At 38.2% G+C, this 21,995-nt stretch overlaps 1 non-coding gene across 1 annotated transcript; it reads left to right on the top strand.

Annotated features, from left to right (window-relative positions):
- The first annotated feature begins 16,262 nt into the window (after positions 1 to 16,262).
- On the top strand, positions 16,263 to 16,370 carry LOC112773351 (small nucleolar RNA R71). The gene has a single exon (XR_003187905.1). It is a non-coding gene; the product is annotated as a small nucleolar RNA R71 (small nucleolar RNA).
- The last annotated feature ends 5,625 nt before the right edge of the window (positions 16,371 to 21,995 follow it).

Raw genomic sequence — 21,995 nt, 5'->3', positions numbered from 1 at the left:
AGGACTTATCTACCATCTCAAGTGAGATCCTGGTGGGCTGCACCTCTTGGATCCCCAGCTTCCTCATCATAGAGAGAGGCATAAGATTAATGCTTGAGCTAAGGTCGCACAATGCCTTCTCAAAGGTGATGGTCCCTATAGTACAGGGAATGAGGAAGCTTTTGAAATCTGGCATCTTCGGAGGTAGCTTCTTCTGGACCAAGGCGCTAGATTCCTTGGTCAGTACCACAGTCTCATCTCCCATCAATGCCTTCTTTTCAGAGATGGCATTTTTCAGACAGGCCATAGAGGGGGGGTTACTTCTTCAACACCTCTGCAAAAGAGATATTGACTTGTAGCTTCCAAAGAACTGCCAAAAACTGAATAAGTTGCTTATCCTCAGGCTCCTCTTGTACGTTTGGAGCGGGTTGTTCTTCAGGCTCCTTCATCTTCATGGGGGTGTGCATGGTGACACTCCCAGTCTCCTTCTAAGCCTTGATCTCCTTTAATTCCTCAGTAGCAGGCTCCTCTATGGGTTCGGCCTCAGCTTCCATACTGAGGGCCTTGCACTCTTCCCTTGGATTTACTTCTGTGTTACTTGGAAAGGTGTTGGAGGGAGCCTCGGGTATCCTCTTGCTCAACTGACTTATTTGAATCTCTAAATTTTGAATGGAAGACCTAGTTTCTGCCATGAAACTTTGAGTGGTCTTAGAGAGGTTAGAGACTATATTAACCAGGTCAGAGAGGCTCTGTGTGGGAGTCTCCATCTACTGTTGAGAGGATTGGAACAGTCTGTTGTTTAATCGATTCTGGTTTATTCCACCCTGATTGTTGTTGAAGCCTTGTTGAGGCCTCTACTGATCTCTCCACCCGAAGTTGGGTTGATTTCTCCATCCCTGATTGAAGGTATTTGAATAGGGATTGTTACTGGAGTTTCTGGAGGAATTTTCCATGTAGTTCACCTCCTCCATGGTGGTCCATACAGTGTCACCAGCGTCTCCCTCAAAGGCTGCCTCTTGAGAGTTAGTAGCTGAGCTCTGCACTCTACTCAAGTGCTGGGAGATCATGTTTATCTGCTGGGACATGAGCTTATTTTGAGCCAGGATAGCATCCAGAGTGTCCACCTCCATGACTCCTCTCTTCTGAGTCGTCCTGTTGTTCAGAGGGTTCCTCTTAGAAGTGTATATAAACTAGTTGTTGGCAACCATTTCTATGAGTTTATGCGCCACCTCAGGCGTTTTCTTCATATGGAGTAAGCCACCAGTAGAGTGATCCAATGACATTTTGGACATCTCAGCAAGGCCATCATAGAAGATCTCTAACATGGTCCACTCTGAGATCATGTCAAGAGGGCATCTTCTAATAAGCTGCTTTCACCCTAAGCTTACTTAGCTTCTAAGGTGGAAAGAACTTGGTCAAAAATTTATTGACCACCTTCTCCCAAGTGTCCAGGTTCTCCTTAGGCCGAGAATCCAGCCATAGCCTTGCTAAGTCCCTTACAGCAAAAGGGAAGAGCATGAGCTTGTAAACATCTGGATTTACTCCATTTGTCTTGATAGTGTCATAGACTTGTAGGAAATCAGAGATGAATTTGTTGGGGTCCTCCTACGGAAGTCCATGAAACTAGCAATTCTGTTGCACCAAAGTGACCAGTTGAGGCTTAAGCTCAAAGTTGTTTGCATCAATGGCAGGTATGGAGATGCTGCGTCCAAAGAAGTTAGATGTCGGTGCAGTATAAGAACCAAGGACCTTCTTTGCGTCTCCTCCATTATTTGGATTAGCTACCATGGTTGTATCTTTAGCTTCTTGCTCAAGAGCTTCTGTGAGATTCCCTTTGACTCTGCTAGATTGGGCTTGTTGCAAACGCCTCCTTAAGAATCTCTCAGATTCAGGATCGGGGTCAGGAAGAGATTCTCTATCCCTGTTCCTACTCATAAACAAAAAGAAATAAACCAAGAAGAGAAAAATAAAGGAGTATCTATGTTAGAGTATAGAGGGCTCCCTGTGAGAAACTCCAAATAAAGAAATCAGATGGGATAAAGTAAAAAGAAGAATTTGAAAATAAAAGGTGCCTTTAATTTGAAAATTTTTTTTCAAAAATAAAGAGAAAGAAAGTAGTCAAGAAGTTTTCGAAAAAGAAGAGAGAAAAAGAATAATTAAAAAGACAACAAACATAAAAACAAACACAAGAAAAGATAAATAATTAACGAACAAGATTTGAAATTAAAGATAAAAGATTTAATTTTGAAAAATTTTTGAAAATTTAAAAGAGAAAGTCAAAGAGAGATTTTGAAATTCAAATTTGAAAGAAGGAAAAACTAACAAAATACTAAACTTTTAAAATTTGAATTTAAAATAAAGACAAGGTAACAAAATTTTGAAAATCAAAGAAAAAGATAAGATAAAGATTTAAAAATAGAAAAGATAAAGAAAATTAAATTAATTGAAAAGATTACGAATGGGACACCAAACTTAAGATTTTAAATCAAGATGGAGAAAAAGTTCAAAGATTTTCGAAAATATTTTTTTATTTTAGAAATTAAAAAGAAAAGAAAAACACTAGACAGACACCAAACTTAAAGATTTTGAAATCAAATAACACAAATTTCAAAAAAAATAGAGAGAGAAACACTAAAAGACACCAAACTTAAAAGTTTTGAAATCAAACAAGGGAATATACCACAAAATTTCGAACACAGGGAAAGAAAGAAGAGGTAAAACAAGGTAAAAATCAAAAGTTCAAAAAGGCGGACAAGAACAATTTTCGAAAATAAAAAAGAACGAAAAATAATTTAACATAAATTACTAAAGAACACCAAACTTAAATTTGACACAGAATTAAAAAAAAATCAAAAAGAAAGATGACTAAAGATGAAAATTTTTGGAAAATTATTAGAAAAGAAAACAATGAAGGTTTGAAAACTTAACAAGAAACACAATTAAAAGAAATACTAGTAAAAGTACCCGATCTAAGCAAAAGACAACCGGTAGTTTTCAATTATGAACAATTCCCCTACAACAGTGCCAAAAGACAACCGACAAGTGCACCGAGTCGTCCAAGTAATACCTCAGGTGAGTGAGGGTCGATCCCACGAGGATTGTTGGATTGAGCAAGCAATAGCTATCTTGCTAGACTTAGTCAGGCAAATAGAAAAAGAGTGGTTATTTGTTGAATTCGCAAAAAATGCAATAATAAAGAAAGCAATAAAGAATTGGTGTAGAAATAGTAACGAGAGAACAGTTAAGGCCTCGGAGATACTCACCCTTCCGAATTAATATTTCTTAGTAACTATTTTAACAATGAATGATTCATTCTATGGCAAACTGTAAGTGATTAAAACATGTCCGTTCAGCGAATTAATCTCCCCCAATCCAACTCAAAACACCACAGACAAGGTCAGATCTTTCAGATCGGAGGGTGAAGTTCAGAAAACTAGTTTAGTGTAAACCCCGTTAAATTAGTAAATAATTAGTCAATAAATTAAATTTTAATAAATAAAATTAGAAATGTGAATTTTATATTAAAATAGGATAGAGCTAATTAAAACAAAAATTTTGACACTAATTTCAAAGAATTTGGCCCAAGATTGGGCCGAACGGGCCGAACCGAGCGAATCGGACATGAAATGGGCCCAAGGGACCAATCCAACCCAAACCAACACTAAATGAATCCAGCCCTTCCTACCTTCCTTCCATTTTCACGCTGCAACAATTTGGGAAGGGGGAAGAACATGTAATCTTTCCATAACCCCAACACTATCTTCAAACCACCATATCTCCTCCATCCGGGTTTTGATCGCCGCACCGTTTGTGGCCATGTGTCCAACACATCGAGCTCTACAAACCTATCAGAACAATTTTATAGGTAAGCCACAATCTCACCTCAGTTTCTCTGGCCCTTTGATTTTTGAAATTTTGAGCCTTTATGTTGAGATTTTGTCGATTTTGGCATTCTAGGTTTGATTTAGCTTGTGGAGCTTATCGGGCTTGGGTTGTTTCGTCCGTGGGTGTAGTAAGGATCACTAACCCTAGTCAATTTCTTGATTTGCTATGTTAGATATTCAGTTGGGTGTATATTTGTTATATATATATATATATATGAATTAGGTTGTGTATATGTAATTGCAACTTAAATTGTGGACATTGAGATCTTGGTGGAGTTTGGGAGACCCTGCTTTGTAGAATTTAGACTTTAAGGGTTGTGTTTAGATCCTTAGTGGTGTCATGGTAAATACGCGAAAATCAGCCAAGGTATGGTTTAGCTGTTGCGTATTTAATATATAATGTCATGTGAAAATCTAGGCTAGAGAACCAGAGGATAAGTTGGAATGACTATGTAAGTTGGATGCTTAGCATTAATGATGTTGGTTGATGATATAAGTTATGTATGTATTGGCAATCATAATTCCTTGGTGTATGGATATTGTTGGCAAATTAATGATATTGGTTGTATATGTATGCATGGTTATATGTTGATGATTTTGTTGATGGAGGCAAGAAACATAGGTTGTAATTTGGTAAGTGGATACTAGAGTTGTATGGAGATGTTATGGTTTGTGTTGTGCTGAATATATAGGTATAGGGAGTGGATATTGAACTAGATTTTAATGAAAGTGAGGTTTGGACTTTTTGACAAATTTGGTTTTTGGCCGAACTTCGGCGAGCCATAACTTGATTTTAATGAAAGTGAAATTTCAACTTGTTTTATACCAAAATTTGGTTCGCGAAGTTTACGCTGTTCGAGAACGGAGGAAAAATGATTTAAAATGAAAAAGTTATGCACGTCGAAAGTTTGGGGTTAAAAATTGGAATTTTGCAGCTTTTACAACTTAGTAAAATTTTTGGAAAAACGTACGCCCACGCGTACGCATGGAATGGAAATTTTGCGCACGCATACACCCCATTCGCGGACTGTCGCCACTGCCTCCTCCCTATGCATACGCAAAAAGGCTTATGCGTACGCGTAATGGGCCAGGATGCACGTGCACGTGTACGCGTGGCCCATGCGTATGCGTGACCATGGAGGGATTGCGTATGCAAAACTTCCATGCGCGACTAGGTGCTTCTGTCAAGTGCCCATGCGTACGCGTAATGAAGGGATGCGTACGCTTAATGGTCCATTTGCGCGTCCACGTGTACGCGTGACTTTCCTGTTTTCAGTAAAGTTGTTTTATGTTTTAAAGCTCAATCTTGAACCTCTAAACCTCTATTTTCATCCTTATGGCCTCAAATTAGAGTAATAGCTCAAGTAGTATGATGGAGATAGGAAATTAAGGTATCTTGTGAATAAAGTAAGGTTCAAAAAGTGATGTTTTAGGTATGAGAAGATAGGTGGCATAAATATATATATCTTTTAAATTGTGAATCTGGCTAATGAAAGGAATAAATGTTGCACCTGAGCACTCTTTCTCGAAAGTGCGACCCCAGGAGATGGTGGAAGGTGGGGATCCCCTTCTTTGTTCCTCCTAGTATTGTAAAATCGCCCCAGCGAGATGGTGGGAGGTTAGGATCCCCTCCTTTGTTCCTCCTGGGCTTATGTGAACGTACCTCCTAGGTAGATGCAAAGGTTGTAATTTTGGCCCACTTGCTCCATGTTGGTTAGCATAGAGGCTCTCCGGGTAGATGCAAGGGTTGTGATTTTGCCCCCACTTGCTCCGGGTTATGATGAGTTATGAATAAAAGTGCAATTATATGATGAGTAAGTAATGAATGACTATAAAATGTTAATGAATGAATATAGAATGATTATCTGAGATACGAGTTTCCCTGGGTAAAGTACCGTGGCTTGCCACCACGTGCTCCAGGTTGAGACTCGATACTCTGTTTAACCTACGTCACAAGAGTGACCGGGCACGTATAAATTTCCGGAATGGTAACCCCTATTGAGTAAAATGATATATGAAAGTATGAATTATGAATGAAATGAGAAAAAGAAAAGCTATGCATAAACTCATGGGGATGCGCAATGGGCGACAGTCCAAAGGTTTTGGACTTTTCGGGTTGGCTTGATAACCGACAGATGAGCCTCATCAGCCATAGGACAAGCATATACAATGTGCATTTTGTTTGTTTTGTCTTCTATGCATTACTTGGGAGTGCCTAACTGAATATATTATGCTAATTGTTATATTTGTTATTTGCACTACTTACCTTCTACTTGTGCTTGAAATTGTCTGTTTGTCTATCTTTACTAAATCATTGGTGATGGAGGAACGGAAGAAAGGCGGACAGGTCTAGTGTTAAGAATATATCTAAGCTGGGTTCGGATTTCCCTAGATAGCTACCCTTTTATGGTTCCTGATTAATATATTAAGCTGTATAATCTGAGTGTCGGTGTTCTAGGATTGCCTTTGGCATTCTCAGGACCTTATATCTTATATGCGTGGCACCTTTACCATGCTGAGAACCTCCGGTTCTCACCCCATACTGTGTTGTTGTTTTTAGATGCAGGTCGAGAGGCACCTCGCTAGGCGTCTGGACTGCTGAAGTGGAGCAGTTTCTGGGTTCTTTTGTTATTTAGTTTATGTAATATGTACTTAACTTTCTCTCCGAGTAACTTGTTTATTTTGTTCCTCTTAAAGGTTATGGAGAGCTAGGGTTTTATCTATACTATTTGGGCATTTTGGGATATGTATATATGTATGTAAATATTCTCCGGCCAGCCTTGGCTTCGCAGGCTGAGTCAGGAGCTAGTTATTCTGTATCTGTGACTCCCTATTCTCACTTTCTGTTTATTCATACTTATAAACTTTAGATTTCTTAGCATGCAAGTAACTCGATTTTCTGAGCGTTGCGCTTTTTATTTTGCGATTTTGTTTTACCTGTTTTCCAAGGCACCTAGTATACTATCTCCTTTTCACTATTATTATTATTATATAAATTTTATTTTAGAGGTCCTAATACCACACCACCTCTATTTTACGGCTTAAGCATAAAGCTCTGTGTGGTAGGGTGTTACATTTAGCGCCACAAAAACCTCAATTTCCCAAAACTAACCGGATTATATGTCACGTATCCAAATTATCCCAAGTAATCTCGATTTAGGAGGAATGTTTTCAAGCTGTAGCTCAAGTGACCTTTTCCTAGTATCACAGGAACTCAAGTAGAAAATGGGACATACCCAGTCTCATTTAGATGAAGAACGACAAAAAACCTTAGAACTGAATCAAACATATATTAAAATAGAATAGTAATGATATTAATCCATAGAGATAAGCAGAGCTCCTAACCTTAACCAGGAGGTTTGGTTACTTATAATTTACAGAGAAAACTAAGATCTGAAAATAATATTCTGTGTGTCTCTCTGATGCCAGGACAGTTTGGCCAGTTTCACTGACCTTTTCTTTACTGTTTTAGGGTAGTTTCATGTATTTTCTTAGTTAATAAGCAAGTTTTGGGTAGATAATCTGACGTTGGGATTTTTGCCAGTAAAGAATTTCATAAAAACAGTCGCGTTGTAGATATAGTCTCTAAACCGACAGAAATCCCTTCGTACAAACGTTTTGGTTGTCACAAGTAGCAAACCCCCTTAAAATTGATAATCGAGTATTTAAACCTCGGGTCGTCTTCTCAAGGAATTGCAGGGAGGTGTTCTTATTATTGATTATGAAAAAGTGTGTTTTTGGGGAATGTTGAGTTTGGGCAATGGGCACAGATATATTTAAATGACAAATAAAATAAATAAATAACTGTAAACTAAACTCTTGGCAAGGTAAGAGAAATTGGAAGTCCAGACCAAGTTATCCTTATCAATGATAATGAAAATTGAATCTTAATTCCACTTAGTCAACCTTTACTAAAGTAAAGGAAAGTTAAGGGACTAATTAGTTTGATCTTCGAATCCTATTTATTTCCTAAGAAAAGATTGGGATTATTGAAGTTCAATTCAATTGGCAAGATAATAATTAACAATTATGCTGTTGAGTTGGATAACTCCTGAGTTACTGATTTCATAACCAAAACCAAAAGGGAAAAAGTAAATCTACTGGAATAAAAATGCCTTCAGATGTAAAGCAACAATAACAGCAATCATAAATTGAAATACCTCAAATAACATTAATTAAGAAAATTATATGTATCATGGAAGAGTTCATAAATTAAATAAAAATAAAGAACCTGGGATTGAGAGTCACTCCTAAAACTAAGAGAAGTCCTAAATCCTAATCCTAAGAGAGAGGAGAGAACCTCTCTCTCTAAAAACTACATCTACTCCTAAAATTGTGAATATGAAAGCCTGCCTATGAATGGATGCATTCCCCCACTTTATAGCCTCTAATCTGTGTTTTCTGGGCCGCAAACTGGGTCAGAAATAGCCCAGAATTCGCTGGTCTCGAATTCAACCACGCTGAATTTCCGTCACTGCGATGCGGCTGCATGGATCTCGCGGTCGCGTCGCCTTGCGTCAAGGAAACTATAGCATATTATATATCAAATCGAAGCCCCGGACATTAGCTTTCCAACGCAACTGGAGCCGCATCGGTTGGACCTTTGTAGCTAAAGTTATAGCCGTTTGAGTGCGAAGAGGTCAGGCTAGACAGCTTAGCAATTTCTCCAACTTCTTGTATTCCTTCCACTTTTGCATGCTTCCTTTCTATCCTCTGAGCCATTCCTGCCCTATAATATCTGAAATCACTTAACACACATATCAAGGCATCTAATGGTAATAAGAGAGGATTAATAATAAGCAAATATAAGATCAAAGAAGCATGTTTTCAATCATAGCACAAAATCAGGAAGGAAATATAAAACCATGCAAATATTATGAATAAGTGGGTAAAGAGTTGATAAAATCCACTCAATTGAGCACAAGATAAACCATGAAATAGTGGTTTATCAACCTCCCCACACTTAAACATTAGCATGTCCTCATGCTAAGCTCTAGAGAAGCTATAAAGAAATGAAGAGGAATGGTAGGATGTATGAAATGCAACCTATGAATGCAACTACATGCAGAATGTTTCTACCTACTTGGTTAAAAGCAAATAAATCTTTCAAGAATAAATATGAACTGGATTTCACTAATTCAAATCATAAAAATGAAGTACAAATAGACTTGCAAGAAAAAAATAGCTTATGAAAGCAGGGAACAAGGGATTGAGCATCGAACCCTCACTGGTAGTGTATATCACTCTAGTCTCTCAAGTGTATAGGGTTAATCACTCTACTCTTCTCTTAATCATGCTTTCTAAACCATGTTCTTCATCTAACCAATCAACAAATATTTAATGTACCAATGCAAACATCATCAGGTCTTTTCAGGGTTGTAATGGGGTTGAGGTAAAGGTAAGGGTATATATAAGGCTAAGTGAGCTAGTAAAGTGAATCCTTGATTAGTCTAAGATCTCACCTAACATATACATGCTTTATACAATTTTAAAATACTTTACATAACTACCCAAATTTTTCCCACTTGTATTACATGCTCATGTATCAAACTTATTTTTGAATTTTGTTCCATGTGCATTGATTCTTTTTATTTTGCATTTGGGGTATATATATATATATATATTTCATTTTTCAAAAACTTGGTGTGCGAAATTGTTACTCTGAGGTTGTAAAATTTGTTGTTCGTTCTCTCCCTAGCAATGGCGCTAATAACTGGTGCACAATACCATGGTCCAAACATAACTTCACAACTTCGCACAACTAATCAGCAAGTGCACTGGGTCGTCCAAGTAATAAAACCTTACGTGAGTAAGGGTCGATCCCACGGAGATTGTTGGTATGAAGCAAGCTATGGTCATCTTGTAAATCTCAGTCAGGCGGATATCAAATGGTTATGGAGTTTTCGAATAATAATAATAAATAAACAAAAAATAAAGATAGAAATACTTATGTATATCATTGGTGAGAATTTCAGATAAGCGTATGGAGATGCTTTCATTCCTCTAAATCTCTGCTTTCCCGCTGTCTTCATTCAATCAGTCTTACTCCTTTCCATGGCAAGCTTTCTGTAAGGGCATCACCATTGTCAATGGCTACATCCCATCCTCTCTTATGAAAATGGTCCAAATGCTCTGTCACGGCATGGCTAATCATCTGAAGGTTCTCGATCATGCTGGAATAGGATTCACCCTCCTTTTGCGTCTGTCACTACGCCCAGCAGTTGCGAGTTTGAAGTTCGTCACAGTCATCCCTTCCCAGATCCTACTCGGAATACCACAAACAAGGTTTAGACTTTCCGAATCTCAGGAATGGCCATCCATGGGTTCTAACTTATACCACGAAGATACTAATAACTCGGACTCGGTCCCCTGTATTATATATCTAAGAGATACTCATTCTAGCTTGGTTGCATGTAGAACGGAAGTGTTTGTCAGGCACGCGTTCATAAGTGAGAATGATGATGAGCGTCACATAATCATCACATTTATCATGTTCTTGGGTGCAAATAGATATCATAGAAGCGGAATAAGTTGAATTGAATAGAAAATAGTAGTACTTTGCATTAAATCATGAGGAACAGCAGATCTCCACACCTTAATCTATGGAGTATAGAAACTCTACCGTTTGAAGATACATAAGTGATAATGGTCCAGGCATGGCCAAATGGCCAGCCCCATACGTGATCAATATGATCCCAAGATGAACTAAAAATCATAAGATGTCCCAAATACAATAGTAAAAAGTCCTATTTATACTAAACTAGCTACTAGGGTTTACAAAAGTAAGTAATTGATGCATAAATCCACTTTTGGGACCCACTTGGTGTGTGCTTGGGCTGAGCTTGAAGTTTACACGTGCAGAGGCTTCTTTTGGAGTTGAACGCCAAGTTGTAACGTGTTTTTGGCGTTCAACTCTGGTTCGTGACGTGTTTCTGGCATTTAACTCCAGATTGCAGCGTAGAACTGGCGTTCAACGCCCTTTTGCATCATCTAAACTCGGCCAAAGTATGGACTATTATATATTGCTGGATATCCCTGGATGTATACTTTCCAACGCAATTGGAAGCGCGCCATTTTGAGTTCTGTAGCTCCAGAAAATCCACTTTGAGTGCAGCGAGGTCAGAATCCAACAGCATCAGCAGTCCTTCTTCAACCTCTGATTCTGATTTTTGCTCAAGTCCCTCAATTTCAGCCAGAAAATACCTGAAATCACAGAAAAACACACAAACTCATAGTAAAGTCTAGAAATGTGAATTTAACATAGAAACTAATAAAAACATCCCTAAAAGTAACTAGATCCTACTAAAAACATACTAAAAATAATGCCAAAAAGCGTATAAATTATCCGCTCATCACAACACCAAACTTAAATTATTACTTGTCCCCAAGTAACTGAAAATCAAATAGGATAAAAAGAAGAAAATATACTATAAATTCCAAACTATCAATGAAACATAGCTCCAATCAGATGAGCGGGACTTGTAGTTTTTGCCTCTTGAATAGTTTTGGCATCTCACTTTATCCATTGAAGTTCAAAATGATTGGCATCTATAGGAACTCAGAGTTCAGATAGTGTTAGTGATTCTCCTAGTTCAGTATGTTGATTCTTGAACACAGCTACTTTATGAGTCTTGGCCGTGGCCCTAAGCACTTTGTTTTCCAGTATTACCACCGGATACATAAATGCCACAGACACATAATTGGGTGAACCTTTTCAGATTGTGACTCAGCTTTGCTAAAGTCCCCAATTAGAGGTGTCCAGGGTTCTTAAGCACACACTCTTTTTTTTTGTTTTTGCTTTGGACCTTGACTTTAACCGCTCAGTCTCAAGTTTTCATTTGACACCTTCACGCCACAAGCACATGGTTAGTGACAACTTGGTTTAGCCGCTTAGGCCAAGATTTTATTCCTTTAGGCCCTCCTATCCACTGATGCTCAAAGCCTTGGAATCCTTTTTATTTACCCTTGCCTTTTGGTTTTAAGGGTTATTGGCTTTTTTGCTCTTGCCTTTTGGTTTTAAGAGCTTTTGGCTTTTTCTGCATGCTTTTTCTTCCTTTTTTTTTCGCTATTTTTTTCTTTTTTTTTTTTTTCTGCAAGCTTTTGTATTCACTGCTTTTTCTTGCTTTAAGAATCATTTTTATGATTTTTCAGATTATCAAATAACATGTCTCCTTGTCATCATTCTTTCAAGAGCCAACATATTTAACATTCATGAACAACAACTTCAAAAGACATATGCACTGTTCAAGCATTCATTCAGAAAACAAAAAGTATTGTCACCACATCAATATAATTAAACTAAGTTCAAGGATAAATTCGAAACTCATGTACTTCTTGTTCTTTTGAATTAAAACATTTTTCATTTAAGAGAGGTGATGGATTCATAGGACATTCATAACTTTAAGACAAAGTTACTAAATACTAATGATCATGTAATAAGACACAAACATGGATAAGCACTTAACATAAAGAAAACGAAAAATAGAGAATGTAAGAACAAGGAATGAGTCCACCTTAGTGATGGTGGCGTTTTCTCCTTGAGGAACCAATGATGTCCTTGAGCTCTTCTATGTCTCTTTCTGGTCTTTGTTGCTCCTCCCTCATTGCTTTTTGATCTTCTCTAATTTCATGAAGGATGATGGAGTGCTCTTGATGTTCCACCCTTAATTGTCCCATGTTGGAACTTAATTCTCCTAGGGAGGTGTTGATTTGCTCCCAAAAATTCTATGGAGGAAAGTGCATCCCTTGAGGTATCTCAGGGATTTCTTGATGGTGAGCTTCCTCATGCGTTTCTTGAGCTCCATGAGTGGGCTCTCTTGTTTGCTCCATCCTTTTCTTAGTGATGGGCTTCTCTTCCTCAATAAAAATGTCTCCTTCTATGAAAGCTCCAGCTGAGTAACATAGATGGCAAATAAGATGAGGGAAAGCTAGTCTTGCCAAGGGGGAGGACTTTTCGGCTATTTTGTAGAGTTCAAGGGAGATGACTTCATGAACTTCTACTTCCTCACCAATCATGATGCTATGAATCATGATGGCCCGATCCACAGTAACTTCAGATCGGTTGCTAGTGGGGATGATGGAGCGTTAGATGAACTCCAACTATCCTCTAGCCACAGGCTTGAGGTCCAGTCTTCTAAGTTGAACCGGTTTGCCTTTTGAGTCAATCTTCCATTGAGCTCCTTCCACACATATGTCCGTGAGGACTTGGTCCAACATTTGATCAAAATTGACCCTTCTAGTGTAGGAACGTGCATCTCCTTGCATCATAGGCAAGTCAAACGCCAACCTCACATTTTCCGGACTAAAATCTAAGTATTTACCCCGAACCATGGTGAGATAATTCTTTGGGTTTGGGTTCTTACTTTGATCATGGTTCTTAGTGATCCATGCATTGACATAGAACTCTTGAACCATTAGGATGCCGACTTGTTGGATGGGGTTTGTTAGAACTTCCCAACCTCTTCTTTGGATCTCATGTCGGATCTCCGGATACTCATTTTTCTTGAGTTTGAAAGGGACCTCGGGGATCACCTTCTTCTTGGCCATAACATCATAGAAGTGGTCTTGATGGGCTTTGGAGATGAATCTTTCCATCTCCCATGACTCGGAGGTGGAAGCTTTTGTCTTCCCTTTCCCATTTCTAGAGGATTCTCCGGTCTTAGGTGCCATGAATGGTAATGGAAAAACAAAAAGCTTATGCTTTTACCACACCAAACTTATAATATTGCTCGCCCTCGAGCAAGAGAAGAAAGAAGAGATGAAGAAGAAGAAGAAATAGAGGAGAGGGAGAGAGGTAAGTGTTTCGGCCAAGAAGGGGAAGAGAGGGTTGTGTTGTGTGAAAATGAAGAGGAATGGAGGGGTTTATATAGGGAAGGGAGGGGGGTTAAGGTTCGGCCATATGAGGTGGGTTTGGGTGGGAAATTGATTTTGAATTTTGAAGGTAGGTGGGGTTTTTGAGGTAGGTTTATGGGGAAGAGTGGATGGATGTGAGTGGTGAAGGGGTAGTAGGGAAGAGAGCTTGATGTGATTGGTGAAGGGTTTTGGGGAAAGGTGTTTATTGGGAAGAGAGGATGAACATTGAGAAGAGGGAAGAGTATGAGTGGAGGAAGGTGGGGATCCTGTGGGGTCCAAAGATGCTGAGATGATCCTGTGGGGTTTACAGATCCTGAGGTGTCAAGGAATTGCATCCCTGCACCAATTAGGCATGTAAAATGCCTTTGCATGCAATTCTGGCGTTTAGACGCCGAATGGTGCTTGTTCTGGGCGTTCAGCGCCCAGATGCAGCATGTTTCTGGCGTTGAACGCCAGTTCTATGCTTGTTTCTGGCGTTCAGCGCCAGCTTTTCTCAGTGTGCATTTCTGGTGTCTGAACGCCAGGATACTGCTTCTTTTGGGCATTCAACGCCAGATCCATGCTCTGTTCTGGCGTTGAACGCCATCCAGATGTTTCTTACTGGCGTTTAAACACCAGTAAGCCCTTCCTCCAGGGTGTGATTTTTCTTCTGTTGTTTTTGATTCTGTTTTTGATTTTTCTATTTATTTTGTGACTCCACATGATCATGAACCTAATAAAACATGAAAGAACAACAAAAATAAAAATAAAATTAGATAAACAAAAATTGGGTTACTTCCCAACAAGCGCTTCTTTAATATTAATAGCTTGACAGTGGGCTCTCATGGAGCCTCACAGATGTTCAGAGCATTGTTGAGACTCCCCAACACCAAACTTAGAGTTTGGATATGGGAGTTCAACACCAAACTTAGAGTTTGGTTGTGGCCTCCCAACACCAAACTTAGAGTTTGACTGTGGGGGCTCTGGTTGACTCTGTTTTGAGAGAAGCTTACTGTGCCTCTTTTCCATGTTTATAGAAGGATGTCCTTGAGTTTTAAACTCAAGGGAGTCCTCATTCAATTGAAGAACTAGTTCACCTCTGTTAACATCAATCACAGCTCTTGTTGTGGCTAGGAAGGGTCTTCCAAGGATGATGGATTCATCCTCATCCTTCCCAGTATCTAGGATTATGAAATCAGCAGGGATGTAAAGGCCTTCAACCTTTACTAATATGTCCTCTACTAGTCCATAAACCTATTTTCTGGAATTGTCTATCATCTCTAATGAGATTTTAGCAGCTTGTACCTTAAAGATTCCCAGTTTCTCCATTACAGATAGTGGCATGAGGTTTATTCCTGACCCAGGGTCACATAGAGCCTTCTCAAAGGTCATGGTGCCTATGGTACAAGGTATTAGGGTGCCTATGGTACAAGGTATTAGGAACTTTCCTGGATCCTGTTTCTTCTGAGGCAATCTCAGTTGATCCAATGCATTTAGTTCATTGGTGAACAGGGGAGGTTCATCTCCCCAAGTCTCATTACCAAATAGATTGGCATTCAGCTTCATGATTGCACCAAGGAACTTGGCAACTTGCTCTTCAGTAACATCCTCATTCTCTTCAGAAGAGGAATACTCATCAGAGCTCATGAAGGGCGTAAGGAGGTTCAATGGAATCTCTATGGTCTCTAGATGAGCCTCAGAGTTCTTTGGTTCCTCAGAGGGAAACTCCTTATTGATCACTGGACGTCCCAGGAGGTCTTCCTCCTTGGGATTCACGTCCTTCTCCTCTCTTGTGGGTTCGGCCATGATGGTCAATTCAATGGGCTTGCACTCTCCTTTTGGATTTTCTTCTGTATTGCTTGGGAGAGTACTAGGAGGGATTTCAGTGATCCTTTTACTCAACTGGCCCACTTGTACTTCCAAATTTCTAATGGAGGACCTTGTTTCATTCATGAAACTCACAGTGGCCTTAGATAGATCAGAGACTAAGTTTGCTAAATTAGAGGTATTTTGTTCAGAGTTCTCTGTCTGTTGCTGAGTGGATGATGGAAAAGGTTTACTATTGTTAAACCTATTTCTTCCACCATTATTAAAGCCTTGTTGAGGCTTTTGTTGATCCTTCCATGAGAGATTTGGGTGATTTCTCCATGAGGGGTTATAGGTGTTTCCATAAGGTTCACCCATATAATTTACCTCTGCTATTGCAGGGTTTTCAGGATCATAGGCTTCTTCTTCAGAAGATACCTCTTGAGTACTGTTGGATGCAGCTTGCATTCCATTCAGACTCTGAGAAATCATATTGACTTGTTGAGTTAATATTTTGTTCTGAGCCAATATGGCATTCAGAGTGTCAATTTCAAGAACTCCCTTCTTCTGAGGCGTCCCATTACTCACAGGATTTCTCTCAGAAGTGTACATGAACTGGTTATTAGCAACCATGTCAATGAGTTCTTGAGCTTCTGCAGGTATTTTCTTTAGGTGAATGGATCCACCTGCAGAAGTATCCAATGACATTTTAGCTAATTCAAACAGACCATCATAGAATATATCCAGGATGGTCCATTCTGAAAGTGTGTCAGAAGGACACTTTTTGGTCAGTTCCTTGTATCTCTCCCAAGCTTCATAGAGGGATTCACCTTCTTTCTGTCTGAAGGTTTGAACATCCACTCTAAGCTTACTCAGCTTTTGAGGAGGAAAGAACTTGGCTAAGAAAGCCTTGACCAACTTATCCCAAGAGTTCAGGCTATCCTTAGGTTTAGAGTCCAACCATATTCTAGCTCTGTCTCTCACAGCAAAAGGGAAAAACATGAGCCTGTAGACTTCAGGATCTACTCCATTAGTCTTAACAGTATCACAAATCTGCAAGAACTCAGTTAAGAACTGAAAAGGATCTTCAGATGGAAATCCATGAAACTTGCAGTTCTACTGCTTTAGAGAAACTAATTGAGGTTTAAGCTCAAAATTGTTTGCTCCAATGGTAGGAATTGAGATGCTTCTTCCATGTAAATTGGAATTAGGTGCAGTAAAGTCACCAAGCATCCTCCTTGCATTATTATTATTTTCGGCTGCCATCTCTTTTTTCCTGTTCAAAAATTCCTGTAAGGTTGTCTCTGGATTGTTGTATTTTAGCTTCTCTTAGTTTCCTCTTCAGATTCCTTTCAGGTTCAGGGTCTGCTTCAACAAGAATGTTCTTGTCCTTGCTCCTGCTCATATGAAAGAGAAGGGCACAGAAAAATAATAATAGGGATCCTTTTTACCACAATATAGAGGTTCCCCTGTTGTGAGTAGAAGAAGAAAAGAATGTAATGTAAAGAAAGAGAAGCGAGGAGAATCCAAACACAAGGGTGAGGATAACAGAGATGTGAGATGTAGAGAAGTGTTAGTAAGTAATAAATAAATAGAAGGAGATGGGAGAGAGGGTTTTCAAAAATTAAAATTTAAAATTTAAAGTTAAATTTCGAAAATAGTTTTTGAAAAAGGTTAGTAATTTTTGAAAATTAGGAATGAATTAAAGTTAGAATTAAAAATTGAAATAATTAATTAATTAAAAAGAATTTTTGAAAAATGAGGGAGATCATTTTCGAAAATTAGAGAAGAAAAATTAATTAGGTGGTTTTTAAAAAGATAAGAAACAAACAAAAAGTCAATTAGTTAGTTGAAAAAAATTTGAAAATCAATTTTAAAAAGATAAGAAGATAAGAAGTTGGGAAAAGATATTTTAAAAGCAAATTTTTGAAAAAGATATGATATAAAGGATATGATAAAAAGATATGATTAAAATTAGTTTTGAAAAAGATTTGAATTTTAAAATCAAAATTAATGACTTGACTCACAAGTAATCACAAGATATGATTCTAGAACTTAAAGTTTGAATCTTTCTTAACAAGTAAGTAACAAACTTGAAATTTTTGAATCAAAACATTAATTTTTGATGATATTTTCGAAAATTATGAAATAAAATTAAGAAAAAGATTTTTGAAAAATATTTTTAAAATTTTCGAAAATGAATAAGAAAAAATGAAAAAGATTTAATTTTTGAAAAAGATTTTGAAAAGATAAGATTTTTAAATTGAAAATTTGATTTGACTCATAAGAAACAACTAAATTTTAAAAAGTTTTGAAAAAGTCAATCCAAATTTTTGAAATTTTAAGAGAGAAAAAGTGAAAGATATTTTTTTGATTTTTGAATTTTGAATGATGAAAGAGAAAAATATGAAAAAGACTCAATGCATGAAAATTTTGGATCAAAACATGTGATGAATGCAAGAACACTTTGAATGTCAAGATGAACATCAAGAACTTATTTTTGAAAAATTTTCAAGAAAAGAAAACATGCAAGACACCAAACTTAGAAATTTTTCATGTATAGACACTATGAATGCAAGAATGCATATGAAAAACAAGAAAAGACCCAAAACACGAAAATATGAAGATCAAACAAGAAGACTGGCCAAGAACATCTTGAAGATCATGAAGAACACTATGAATGCATGAATTTTTTTTCTAAAAATGCAAAAAAAAAATTTCTTTTTTTTGTATCCCCTTATTTAATTACTTAATATATTTTTCTTCAATGCACATGGTAATTTAATTATTTTGATTTCACATGAGCATGCTTCCCAAATTTTTAAATGACTTATTCAATTTAATTCCCTACTTTTTCATATCATCCCATGTTCCCATAAAATTCCCCACACTTAAATTTTACACAATATCTATCTTAAGCTAACCAAGGATTCAACTTGGGATTCTTATTTTGTTTTTCTGCTTAAGGCTAGTAATGTGGTTATAAAACAGAAGGGATTTAAAAGCTCAAGGGGGCTAACAAGGGTGATGTAAAAGGTAGGCTAATTTTGGGATAAGTGAGCTAAAATCAAACAATGGCCTCAATCATATGCAAGCATGTAAATACACTAAATATTGGACATATAGAATGGAACAAAGTAAAGATTACAATCATAGAGAAGGAAACACACAGGAATAAAATATTTATGGTTAAATAATGTAACCATATGAATAAGCTCAAATCTCACAGGTTGTGTGCTCTTTAGCTCAAAAACCATGTTCCAAATACAACTTTCAAACAAGTTTAACACAAAAAATTTTTAAATTAGTGAAATACTATAAAAATTTCTTGAAAAAGAAAATATTACTTCAACCAAGTAGTAACTAAATGCATAAAATCAAATAAACATGCAATTAAATATGCAAATGCAACAATTAACAAAGAAAATAAAATATTGGTGTTGAGACAGGAAAGTACTAACCCATGGAGATCGGTATCGACCTCCCCACACTTAAAGATTGCACCGTCCTCGGTGCATGCTGAGATGTGCAAGTGGATGGGTGGCTTCAACTGATGCTTTTCGCTATAGATTGTGCAGATTGACTTGCTTGTCTCCCCATGTAAGCGTCTTCCGGTTCTCTTCCTGGTGGCCATCCTGAAAGAAAAAAGGAAGAAAGGTAACCCAATAATAGAGATAAGAAAATAAATGAAGTATGGTTGAGTTAATGCCAAATGATAAGGGTCTCATTTACATGGAAGCTTCAACATGTACGTGAGAAAACAATATAAGCACATGGCATACCAGTGGTGCAAAATTTGCAACAATGGAGAAGAGAGTGGGGAAAGAGAGATAATATAAATTCATGTCAATGCAAGAGTAATACAGATATAAAAGATTGGCATTGATTTAAATAATATTACTCAATAAGAATGAAACAAGTCACTAAGCACCAAGAAAATACCAGAAAAGATGTAACAGTTGAATAAGAACATTTGAACACCAATAATAATTTTAAAAATATGCAATGAATGAAAGTATGCAAATAAATTAAATAAAATAGAATGGAAGTGAGAGAAAATAAGAAAGCAAGAAGAAAGAAATAAGAAAAGATAAGAAAAATAAGGATTAGAGAAGAAAAGATAAGAAATTTGGCTGATCTGGATATTCTGTGTGCCGCTTGTGACGCGGACGCGTGAGTGACGCGGTCGCGTGGTGCGCGATAAGGTCAGGTGACGCGGACGCATGGGTCACGCGATCGCGTGGCCTGTTTTGTGCGATTGGCGCGAGTGCAGCCTTGCGGTTGCGCAAATCTCTGTTCGAAACTCTTTTTGCCAAAAATCTGGGTGACGCGATCGCGTGGTTGATGCGGTCGCGTAGGTGGCCATCTTTTGAAAACGACACAAATGCGTGGGGCACGCGTTCGCGTGGAGGGCTTGGGCTTCCAGCACGAGTCCAGCCCAACTCCAGCTCAACTTTCTGCCATGCACCCATTTACGTCGACTTCTCAGAGCCACGCGGTCGCGTGGGTGACGCGATCACGTGGGAAGCTATTTTTTCAAATGACGCGGCCGCGTCAGCGACGCGGTCACGTGGATCAATTTGTGCCATTAGCGTGCCTCCAGCCACGCTTTCGCGTGACTATCTGTTCAATTCTTTTCTTCCCAACGCACACACGACGCGGACGCGTCGGCGACGCTGTCGCGTCGCATGCGAAAAGTCCCCCTTTTTTTTTATAATCTGAAAAATGAAGAATGCAGTGTTAATATGAATGTGATGCAAAACTCCAGGTTCAATATAATAAAATAAAATAAAAGAAAACTAGAAAGCAAATAAAACTAAATAAAAATGAAAAAGGAACAATCATACCATGGTGGGTTGTCTCCCACCTAGCACTTTTAGTTAAAGTCCTTAAGTTGGACATTGGAGGGGCTTCCTGTTATGGTGGCTTGTGTTTAAATTCGTCCAAAAATCTCCACCAGTGCTTAGAATGCCAATAGCCTCCGGGATCCCAAACTAGGCACGTAAAGCCTTTGAGCAGCTTCAAACAGATTCTTAGGCTCCCGGGGTGTTGGATGTCAGAACAGATTCCAGGATCCCAAATCTTGCTTTTACACTCATCTTCAAGTTGATTATCATGATTCTATCTGGGTGGTTCAGCTTTAGAATTCTCACTGAAACATCCAAACAGCTTCCTAGACCCATTCAGTTGAGCTTTATACCAACCTTTGCGTTTAAACTTACAGCTTCCAACCATAATGAACCTTGGAGGACAATTCTTGGCCATCTTCCTCTAGCTCTTAATACCACAAAGAGCTCTAAGTTGACCATCCGTCTCCAGTAGCCCATATTCAAGTGGGAAAGTAAAGGTCAAGGATGAGAATTTTACCCACTTGAATGTTGTGTTGGACGGTAATGGCCTTGGGGGAGGTGTCTCTAATGAACTTGCAAGCTCCACTTCCTTATGCTCTTCTTTGACATCTTCCACCTCTTTGCAAGCTTCTTCGATTTTAACCTCTTCCAAGTCTTCAACCAGGGTATGCCTTGGAGGTTGTACACCCTCCTCAACATCAAATGCAACCGTCTTGGAAGGAGGCTCTATATCTTGACTTTCCCATGGAGGTTCAGCATCTCGCAAGTCTTCAACCACTTTTTTCTCTTTAATAATTACTGCTTTGTCCAGTAGTTTTAATATAAAATCGTACTCATCCTTGATGATTTTCTTTCCATGACAACTCCTTCCAACTATTCTTTCATCTTCAAGGGTATTTACTACCTTCACCTTTAGGGCCTCCTCTAGCTCCTTATGAAGTATGGATTCGCGAAGATGATCCCTTCTCTCTTGTTCTATGTCAATAGCATCATTGGGATCATGTTGCTCTTGGATTGATGGATGTAGGTGCTCTTCCATGGATGGTGGTGATGGGATGGAGAGATCATTCTATGGTTGAAAAGGAAGTGCACTAGAGCTTGAGGGTTGATTGTTGAAGGTATTTGGTGGTCCAATTTGGGCGACGAGAGCTTGTATAGTCGAGTTTAGATTGGCAAGTGCTTTCTCCATGGAGGTTTGGGGTGGATCTATGTATGGTTTATTTGGTTCATAAGGTGGTTGGTATGGTGGATGTGGGTTAGGGTCATATGGAGGTGAATGGTGGAAGGGGCTTGTGAGTATGGTGGTTCAAAGTCATGTTGAGGAAAAGGTTCATAGGCATATGGTGGTGGTTGTTGATAGTCCACTGGAGGTGGTTGCTGCCATGAGGGTTGATCAAATCCTTGTGGCTCCTCCCATCTTTGATTGTTTCAACCTTGATGCCTGTTCTCATTGTAATTTCTTCTTCCTGCAACATAATTGTAACCAGATTCATAGCCAAAGGGGTGAGAGTTCATAGTAGCAAAATAAAAATTAAAAATGAAAATAAAAACAAATTTAAATTAAAAGGTTATTTAAATTTTGAATTTAAAAATTAAATTCTGAAATTTAAAATTTGAAATTTTGAAATTTGAATTTTGAAATTTG

Source organism: Arachis hypogaea, chromosome 18, assembly GCF_003086295.3.
Source record: "Arachis hypogaea cultivar Tifrunner chromosome 18, arahy.Tifrunner.gnm2.J5K5, whole genome shotgun sequence".
NCBI lineage: Eukaryota > Viridiplantae > Streptophyta > Magnoliopsida > Fabales > Fabaceae > Arachis > Arachis hypogaea.
Note: the sequence above shows the minus strand (reverse complement) of the source record. Positions and strands in the feature narration are given on the sequence as shown.